An 11,408-nucleotide genomic window follows, 5' to 3' on the forward strand; every position below is an offset into this window, starting at 1 on the left:
CGAGAATGCTGCATTGTACATGAACGTGCGAAAACTCCCGAGAACGCGAGCATGTCCTTGACAGAGTTTAATCAAGTAGATATCACTGATGCATTCACATTTGTTTGTATACATGTTGTTTAACGCCGAATTTGACAATATTCCACGTATGTGCCACCTGTCTGTAAACAACCGTTCCTAGATCAGATTATCATGATTTACACCATGAGCATCGATCTAGCAATGGGATTAGTTGAACCGCTACGCCGGTTCCCGGCTTCCTTTGCGATATATGCCCATATTTGCCAACTTGCGATATGCGAGACGGGACCCAGCTTACTTCCGGTATCCGATTTCCGGTGAAACCAGACTCCGGCACAGCGATGACTTAACATAACTTACTATGCCGCATGGAACTCTGGGTAGGAGAGTGCGGTGAAACGCGTATATTCAAGAACCAGTTCTGGTTCCTAATTGCGCGACCGCCAAAACTGACTTTATACTGGACCGGACTAAGTGTACGTTGTTCGTCACCGGGAGTGCCATGACCTACTTACGGGCCCTATACATGTTTTTGAAAACAAATGCTAATCCGGATCTCCTAAATGGGACAGAGAGAGTGAGTGAACTGGGATATATGCCTCATTATTTACTCCAGCAGTGGGATTCACACACTGTACCCATGTGAGGAATCGAACCAAGTCTTTGGCGTGACGAGCAAATGCTGTAACCACTAGGCTACCCTACCGCCTCAACTTCATAGATATCATGGATGTGTGGTTAGATACACCTGGTTAAATACTGAATTCTGCGTATACAAGGCAAACAATTTTGTACTATGATATCACTTCGACTTCGTTAGTAAAATCAGGTGAACTAGTCCGAGCAAATGCTACCCCCAAGTTTGACATGGATACCCTATTCCAACACGGCATATATCCTGGTTTCGACACAACCAGTCCTTGACTTATCTCCTTAGTGTCCAGACTGACTGACTGAGTTTAGTTTTACGCCGCTTTTAGCAATATTCCAGCAACATGGCGGAGGACACCAGAAATGGGCTTCACACATTGTACCCATGTGGGGAATCGAACCCGGGTCTTCGGCTGACCAGCCAACGCTTTAACCATTAGACTACCACGCCACCCCCTAAGTGTCCAGAGTAAGGCCGAGTTACAACAACTACCATCCAATAATGGTGTGTAGTGGCCAGGGATTGAACCACCAGATAGACGTTCTACCCACTAGGCCACACCAGAAAAACACATTTAACGTATATGTTGGCATATGTTGGCATTCTCACAACAGAACATAAATCTGAATATATGAATATCATCAAATGTTTGAAATGTCATTGTTCAGTTTGAGAATTGCTTTAAATACGATCTTTCTCCACCAGTGACGATCCTCTTCTCCCGCGTACAGCTGTATCGCGACAATTTTTCGCAATGAAGCTCATCACAATCCGTTGTACTTCCGCCATGGCGGTGTTTTCGGCACGCTCACGGCACGTGTTTCTTCTTGTCGACGTTGTGTGTGAGGAAATGTCACCGATCTAATGGTGTGGCGTATTCACTCCCGCCGGCAGGTGGCGCGCCAGGGCGGGTATATTTCTGGACACGAGCCGGAACTACAAGACTAAATACCCCTGAGAATGGGGAGCTGGAACAACGTAGATCAGGTTGGACTAGTCTGTCTCACAGTCCCTAAACCACATTATGTTCCCCACTGCCTAGCCCTCCCTACAATGCTAAAGCCCTAAATGAAGCAAGTCTAGATTTCCCTGGTTCAGGCTCCCTCAATCTCCCATCTCACTGGGGCTCCTTTTCAATTTAAATGGGTTTATTTGCTACTATCAAAATTTTATATAATAATAATAATAATAGTCCACTTATATAGCGCCATTCCAGGATGAATATCTTGCTCAAAGCGCTGAGAAGGAAAAGGAGTTTTCAGGCAAATGCTTGACGGAACAAGTGATTTTTTTCAGGGACTAGGCGTTAGTCTAAGGTTGGAGACCCTGAATTACCGTTTCACCGACAGCGTAACGGTAGACAAGGTGCTGTACTTTCCAAACAAAGTTTGTAACTTTAATCCGATATGCCCTAACACTACATGTATGTTTTAAGGTGGCCGCTACACAGCAGATTAAATTGCTTTGGAAAAAACGTTTGATGGTGGCATCTTGACACAGAATTGTATTGTTATAGAGGAGCCGATATTGTTGGTATCTCGACACGGTATCTCGACACGGTATCTCGACACGGTATCTCGACACGGTATCTCGACACGTGACTGTTTACTTATACAGCTGCATGGTATACTGTATGCAAATACTTGATTCATGATTCAGTTTAGATTCTTAATGAATGTGTAGCTTTCCACCAGTTACAAACATGTCCCGGGTGTGCCCGTCTGCCTGTATAGACCCAGTCGTTTATTATTTCTTAATTCGTCATGGAGAGTTGCATCCCTTGAGCGTGTCAGGAGCCACGAATTGCCTTAAATAGTCTGTCAGCGCTACCCCGAGCTCATGCCTTTCATGAAACTGGTAATCACCTCCACCCTCCGTAACTTCCTCCAAGCCAAACTGGCACATCCTCATATAACTCAGTACTCGTCACTCACCTACGCACTCACTCTCTCTGCGACATTCTGGTACAGTCGATGTGATTCCTCACTCGCTCGCTTGCTCACTCACTCACTCACTAGGGACATTCTGGTAGTCCATGGAATTCATCACTCGCTGGCTTGCTCACTCACTCACTCACCTACGCACTCACTCTCTCTGCGACATTCTGGTACAGCCCATGGGATTCCTCACTCACTCGCTCGCTTGCTCACTCACTCACTCACTCTGCGACATTCTAGATCTGGTACAGTCCATGGGATTCCTCACATTAAAGTGGAGTTTTCACGTGATACAGGGTTGTGACCCTGGTATAATCTGTTGGATTCCTCACAATACAGCACATTATTCTCCATTCCCCCAATATTTGTCGTACTCTTTTACCATTGATCATTTTCTCCCTGACCCGAATTCCAAACAGTAGTCGATCGATCACTCGCAGTATGCGCTCAACGTCTAACAGTGTTGAGAGGAGGCCATGCAAGGCGACTGGGGTCACAATACAGAAAGGCTATGTTCACAAACGTAAAATGAATTTCTTCCTTCATCGTGTTTCATCATTCTTGCCAGTTAATATGGGGAATCAGTGTTTTTTACTATAAAATATATTTTGGAAACTATAAAATAGATATTTAATGAAAATTGCCAGGCAAAAAAAAATTATTTGCCATGTTTGATGGTGTCTAGAAATTAAACAAAAACGTTATCGGGATGTATTTGATGCAGCTGTCATTGTTATCTTTTGGACCTTAGGTTCCAAAATTTCGGCGACTGTTTTCAGTGTAGTAGCTTTTGTAGTGTTTGTAATATATTTTGGTAAAATGCAATTTCAAGCGTAAACTTTCTTTTGCTCGTCAGTGTAACTTAATTGTCGTGGAAGTTGGATGCAGAGTTAACATACGAAATGAATCGTTCTTGGTCAGCAAGCTGTTTCCTTGGCAGGATGCTTTGAGGCCAGATGGATCAAACAATGACGTTTTCCCATTTTGTATTGTTTGATACTGTAAAGAAACCAACAGTAAAAAATCATATCGTAAGGGCAGCACAGTGGAAGAAAGAACATCGTACGTTTTGGTGTGGGATCACCTCAGCGCTAAGATCACTTCGTACGTGGGCACTCAGGGTGTTCATGTGCTACGTACTTTGGTCAAAGCTTCAGTCATTGAGTAATGGTTTTTTGTAGTTTTGCAGATATTCATGAAATACATATTCTCTGTGATGCTGTAGGTCGCTTGTTCCGCCATCTGGGGCGGTGGGGGTAGCCTAGTCTGTCTCACAGTCCCTGAACCACATTATTTCCCCCACTGCCAAGCTCTCTCTGCAGTGCTAAAGCCCTAAATAAAGCAAGTCTAGATTTTTCTCAGGTTCAGGGTCTGTTAACATCTGCAAGAAAACTAACTCAATTTAGGGGTCGGGTTACAAAGTAAACATATCTAACTACCATGACTGGCTGGACCAACATCCTCACCAGTGGTCTGGAATCTTGCCTCACATTTTCATCTGTCAACTCTTAATCAACAAGCACATTGGGTGACATGAAGCTATAGTGGAGGCCCTAAACGAAACAAGTCTAGATTTCCCCAGGTTCGAGTTCTGAATCTCTGGTCTCCCTGGGGCTCCTTTTCAATTTAAATGGGCTTGTTTGTTACTATCAAAATTATATATATTCAGAGACTAAGCATTAGTCTAGGGGTAGCCTAGTGGTTAAGTTTCGCTTGTCATGACGAAGACCCGCTTCCCGACATGGTTACAGTGAGTGGGTGAAGCCCATTTTTGGTCACCCCGCTGTGATATTGCTGGAATATTGCTAGAAGAGGCGTAAAACTATGCTCACTCACTTACTTGATCCACCATCTTAATTGTATCTGGTTTCCCTGTCGAACACTGCTCATCTACTGTGTAATAGGACGCCATATATATGGCGACAGCGCGAGGGCACTCACGAAGGATAATATTTCTAAAACACGTCAAGCGTGTGAAAAAACAAGCTGATACCTGACGACAGTACCTAGGGAGGAGTTGTTAATGAGCGAAAAGGAAATACATTTGTGTAAAACTATATCTTAAGAACGCCAAATTAAACAGCTTCTTCAACATGTACATCAAACACTGAAATATGAATATGCCAAGGAATGGTTTTTATAATGATACATTGAAGGCTTTCTCAAAGGACAGTAGATCAGAACGGCGACATGATGTAAACGTGATAGCTACACTAGAAACATGAATTTGTAATTAGATACGATATGAGATCATTTTATAAAATGAAAATACACTGAAATAAACTTTGAGAGCCCTTTGAGACGCCACAATCACACATTGAAACTGTATGATAGCCACACCGTCAGCAGCCACATGACCGCGATGTTATGCCAGAGAATTAGGTCTGATATATTGACTAAGGGGCGGTTGGGTAGCTTGGTGGTTAAAGCGCTCGCTCGTCACGTCAAATGTCTGGGTTCGGATCCCCACATGGGTTTACCGTGATATTGCTAGAATAGTGTTAGTGGCGTAAAGGATTACTCACTCGCCAATTTCTAAAAAGGTATGGTAATGTTTTGACAAATCTGAATTTAAAAGCATTAAAATTTGAATATGTTTACAAATCTGAATTTAAAAGCATTAAAATTTGAATATGGGGCATGGTGTTGCGAAAGGATTTATCCTGTTTTGAGGATCTTTATTGTTAGAAATGTCTTCCGGATTACTAGCGAGTAAGTAATTCAGCCATTAACCAGTTACCTAAATGTTTTGTGTGAAAACCAGGCATGTTTTAATAGTGGCCAGGTTGTACAGTCAGATTTCATATTATTTATACATGAGCTGGACCAACCGCTGAGGGTTAGCGCTACCAGTGAACAGAATTGTTACAGTCTTTTGTCAAAATATGTCACATGGCAGCAAGGCAACCGTAAAGTCGACGGATGGAGAGGAACACATGTCGGTATGTCAATTCAGATAAAACTAGAGTTATATATATCTATGTTAAGCTATCAAAATAGTCGCCATTAAGTCTGGAGCCGTGACTCATGTTGTATTCATTGCAAGTATTTTCCACTTTTTATGTTTGAAAACAATTATATAGAATTTGACTAAGAAATGTTATTGGCATAACGTATGTTGGATAGAATTGATCGTATCATAATATGTGTCCAAGCGACTAGCAACGAAATCCTTTCCATCAGTAACAAGAACTCCGTGATAACATGAGTCAATTGAATGATAACCGACTTCTTCAGAGGCATGTTAGACTAACGCTTAGTCTCTGAATATATATAACAAGCCCATTTAAATTGAAAAGGAGCCCCAGGGAGACCAGAGATTCGGATTCTGAACCTGAGGGAATCTAGACTTGCTTTATTTAGGGCTTTAGCACTGCAGATAGGGCTTGGCAGTAAGGAAAATAATGTGGTTCGGGGACTGTGGGACAGACGAGAGGCATGTGATCATGAATCACTGTCAGATACCAGGTGTCCGGGAGGGGTGAGCGTAACCCTCCCCAACTGTGCCAACCCTCACAAACACATACAAAGCATGTCAGTTGTTTACTTGTGACAAAACTGATGTCCGATGCAATTCCCTATATTTCAGGTGAACAGTTGACTAGACTTTGTACATGTTTATGACGGATGCCCCCCATGGGGCAGGATACACTCACCTATTCGCGAACACCTGGTATCATCACTATTTCATAGTGATTCATAAACACATGCTCTGTCATCGTATCGCATGGTGACAATCACTGGATTGTCTGGTCCAGACGCGATTTGTTTTCAAATGACAGCATACAGCTGTAATGCTGCTGAAACAAATATATGCTCATGATAAAGTCACAATTGTACAATTGACTCTGCTGTTAACAGAGATTTCTTATGAATGTGGAAAGGGTTTTGTCGCTTCTATTGTACAGCCGGGCGAACATATGGAACAACCGTCAGAGTGGGGAATTACATCAGACATTATTTTCAGTACCAGTGCTTCAAATTTGGGATGACCTTAGACGTCCACCATAAAACCTTTAAAGGGGTTTACATTAGGTGGGAGTAATGTAACCCAGATCAAATAACTTTTGTCGCTCTTTGAACCTTCGTTGACTGTACCTGAAAATATGGGCTACCCGCCTTATCATACAGTCAGGTGGATGTGTTTTAGACATTCAGATATCTACACAAGAAACAGATGTGGCGCCATCATTTGTCTCTGTTGTTTCTAGCTCTGGTAGGAAAACTAGCGGAAAGTATCTGGGTCCCCATCCAAAAAGTCGTAACGCTATAGTTTATCATGACCTAATGCTACGAACACTTTGTGGATGATGTCCCAGGATATTTGACTTTTATTGAACGATATCATTTCATAGATATATCTTATCCTTAACGTGTAGTTCTTGGCTAAATTCTTGTGTGTCGATTTCCAATCCAAGCAGAAATTCTGAACCATTTGCATAAGGAAACAGTTCAACCAGAAGGTGAGCACAATTGATGCTCAGGGGGGAATGATTAGCCGGCATGTCCATCCCTAAATAAATGTCATCTGTGAAGGACTCCAGCATTGCACAAATAGTCTTTGTTCAGTAAATTTGAAATTTATGACATACTTTCGTGCATGGTAAATGCGTAAATGGATGGAAAGGAATGGGGAAATTGAAGCCCCCCTTCCTGTCACACAGGCTTGTAGAGGGGGATGTGTTACTCGTAGTCTTTGTGAATCGATCTAAATATGAAACGCATGAGACGGTCTCACTGGCCTCCTTTATTTCAAGTCCAAGTGGGAAAATCGGTCAAAGGGAATTGTATATTTGATGGCTATTGAACGATATCAGTTCATCGATATACTTGGAGCTCATTAAAAAGAAGCGACAAAACCCTTGTCACATCTGTATGAAATCACTGTTGAAAGCAGAGTCGATTGTATAATCACCATAAGTAAGTGTTTGTTTGTTTGCTCGTATCCTTGAAGATCCGGGTAAGAATTGATCTTCAGCAACCCATGCTTGTCGTAAAAGGCGACTAACGGGATCGGTCGGTCAGGCTCACTGACTTGGTTGGAACATGTCATCGTATCATAATTGCGTAGATAGGTGCTCATGTTGTTGATCACTGGGTTGTCTGGTCCAGAAGCGATTATTTACAGACCGCCGCCATATACACGATGCCGGTACCCACGGAACCCTGTGTAGGTGGGATATTGGTGAGTGCGGCGTTAAATAACAAACAAATCAGTTGTTTGTTCGTATGTCAGACCTTTGGCCGAATTCCTTCCTTTCGACTTTGCCATTTCAAGAAGAAATTCCATCATTTGCATAAAAGACGGATCCGCAAGACTGAGAGCACAACTGGTGTCGATAGATACGCATACTTTCAGTCCAAGTGTCTTACTTCCGCAATTCTTCACAGACGCCATAAAGGAAGAAGTCCATCGTTTCACAAATTATTTTCGGAATTTTCAGACGACGTATGCTTTAATTTTTTTACCAATGGTCCTGAACCACAAGCCCTCGTGTCTTTGCGAGGATTAAAGATTTTATATAATATATACAAAAATTTGAGATAACCCCTGACTCGAAATGCTTCACAGCATAATACCATATGATGTATTGTACTATGAAGCATGTCGAGTCGGGGGTCATCTCAAAAACAATATTGTTTTAATCATTAATCCTCGCAAAGACACGAGGGCCTGTGTCCTGAACCTGTGAAGATGGATATGTGTTTATGGTCACCATGTTTGGTTGTAAAAATAAGAAGAAATATGGTAAAGAGAACATATCATAAGAAAATATTTTATAAGGAAACCATGTTGTAGATATTATTGTAAGGAAAGCATATCGTTAGGAAAATATTTTGTGAGGAAAATATATTGTAACCATTATTGTAATTTATGGACACCATATCGTAAGGAAAACGTTTCGTTAGGAAAATATTTTGTAAGGAAAACATATTGTATCATTATTGCAAGGAAAACATATCGTAAGGAAAGCATATCGCTAGGACAGCATATCGTAAGGAAAGCATATCACTAGGAACATGGTTTGTGTGAAAAACGTATTGTAATCGTTATTGTAAGGAAACCATATCGTAAGGAAAGCATGTCGACAGGAGCATATTTTGTAAGGAAACAAATCTTAAAGAAACCATATCGTAAGGAAAACATATTGAAAGGAAACCCTATCGTTGGGGAAACCATATGATAAGAAAATCATACCGTGAGGAAACCATACTGTTAGGAAAGCAAAATGACGGTCCACGTGGGACAAACTGTGAGGCACGTGGGAAGCGCGTGCATGTCGGTCGAGGGAAACATACCGACCTTGGGAGCAAAGAGTTTATATAATACACCATTTCAACTGAAATCTGAGAAGCTTTAAAACATTTTCCAAGACTTTTGACTTTTTTCGGAAATAATACATTTTCATGTCAATTTTGACGCCAAGACAGATTTTAAATGTAACGTAATAGATCACGGCAAACAGTGAGCTGTGTATAATGACTCAGAGGCTAAGCCGCCATCCACTCAATTACCAGCTCTGATATTCAGCTCTCATTTGATATTCCGCTGCCATCGGGAAAGTGAAAGTGCATACATAAGTACATCACATGTGTCACCAGTAGAGGCCTTGTTTGATAGACTCATTGTCACCAGATGTGACAATGTCCTCAGCGACGGACACAAGTCATATGGGCTCATTCCCTATGCATACCCTGTTTCCCAAGCCATTGCACTAGTCATATTACCATCTCACCATTACACGAATATGTTCAATTAAGTCGACCGTGTCACACCCAATTGAAGGGCTACAATCAGAAGGCAGTCAAATCTCGAAACCTGCATCACAGGAAGGACCTTAATCACCCACAATACGACAAGCGTTCCAGCACGGTCCAGCCTATGGTAGCCCCTCACTATAATTGCGCTCAGCCGTCAGATCGATAGTCTATTCCGACAGACCCCATTATAACGGCTGACCCATATAAAGGAAGGAGATTAGCTTTACATAGTGCTGTGAGGAGCACAGAGGACCGAACCCTCCTGAACCAGATAGCATCTCCAGGAGCTGCTGAAGAGCTATCGTGTGTGCCGTGAGCCGCCTTTTAACAAGGATCAGGGGTCACAATGGGAATCAGACATGCATGTCCCGGACTCCGACTGCGTTTCCATATATTACAATACTCTGGGCACATACGACAGAGCTTTGATGAAATTTGGCCGTCAGAGAGCGTTATTTCTTCGTGATTCTTATTCAGACCGGGAACGAAAGCCACTGCATACGAGGTTCTGAATCACATTGCTTGCTGGTGTATGAGTAATAGAAGACCAATATGGGTGTATCAATAGATCGACAGACATAGCATAGACAGACCCATGTTGTTTAACGCCGTACTCATCTATATACCAGATATACTATTCCAAAAAAGAAACGCATAACCTGGAAATCTGTTGCAAAAATTGTGTATTTTCAAACATGCAAACTCGTCCACAAATAGACTTTAAGAAATGAATTTTTACATCAGTTTAGAAGAAGGTAATGTCTATACAACCAAGTGGATAATTTTCGATAACGGAGACGTTGAGCGCGATGGTGACCACGTAGCCGACGTCGAGTCTCTTGGCTCTCAGTCCAATGTCTCTCAACCTGTTCCGTGCAGTTTGACCGGATATCCTCCAAAGTCCAGGCACCTTGGCTGCTGTGCTCTCACCCGCGGCAGTACGATCCCGCAAATGTAGTACCCGGATGTACCGATCTTGGGCTGCAGTGGTGACTCGAGGTCTGCCTGTACGGGGACGGTCATTTGATATACCTGTTCTGTTGTAACGAGCTGCAAGCAGTGATATCGTGCTCAGACTAACATTCAGACGCCTGGCAACAGAAAATTGGTAATCTCCAGCGTGCATGCTTTCAATGGCGATGTTCCGTGTCGCAGCGTCAAGACTTGACGTAGTGATTTGACCTTGAAACTCCTTCAAAACGGATGCCGATTTCCGAAAGTAATCTGGATTTTTGTAGCCAGACAGTGCATGCTCTTTGCTGCACAATTACAACTGGAAGGTGATTTCTGTTGCGTTGTGGCGATGCCATTTTAATTATTGTAAGAAATCGCATCAAAATCAACATTTTCAGGTAAAGTCGACTTTTCACTCGTGCAATTGTGTAAAATCTTGTTATCAACACTTTTGCTACATATTTTGACGATGGTTTGAACACAATAGGTAATTAATAGATTTCTAAAAATACAAAACACCTATGCGTTTCTTTTTGTGTGTGGATAGTATATATGATGGCGGTCTACATAACCGGGTCTGAACCAGACAATCCAGTGATTGACATCATGAGCAACAACTTACGCAATCGGGATACGTGCATCACACAAGTTAAGGCGTCTGACCATCCAATCAGGTAGTCGCCTTTTTCGACAAGTACAGGGGCCCGTTTCACAAAGCGATCGTAGCGCTACGACTGTCGTAAGGAGTTACGATCACCTTAACACTACGATCGCTTTGTGAAACGGGCCCCAGGACCAATTGTAACCCGGATCTTCACGGCGTACAGTGCCACGTAAACGTGTGACGTTAAATAAGGTGAAGGTCATCAAACTTCATTAGACACTAAGTTGAGACAAGGATGATGTATTGCAATTGGTCCACAATCGTCAAATAAGTAATTCCTTTCCAGTGATTTACCCACCTGAACGAGAAAGATCAGGGACCAGTGAAACAACAGAACACAGCCAACCTTTATACTTTTGACCGCCATATAGCTGGAATATTGCTGCGTGCAGCGTTAAACAACAGAACCATCATACTT

Source organism: Haliotis rubra, unplaced genomic scaffold (genome assembly GCF_003918875.1).
Source record: "Haliotis rubra isolate DU_JTF1 unplaced genomic scaffold, ASM391887v1 Scf47, whole genome shotgun sequence".
In the NCBI taxonomy this organism is placed as follows: domain Eukaryota; kingdom Metazoa; phylum Mollusca; class Gastropoda; order Lepetellida; family Haliotidae; genus Haliotis; species Haliotis rubra.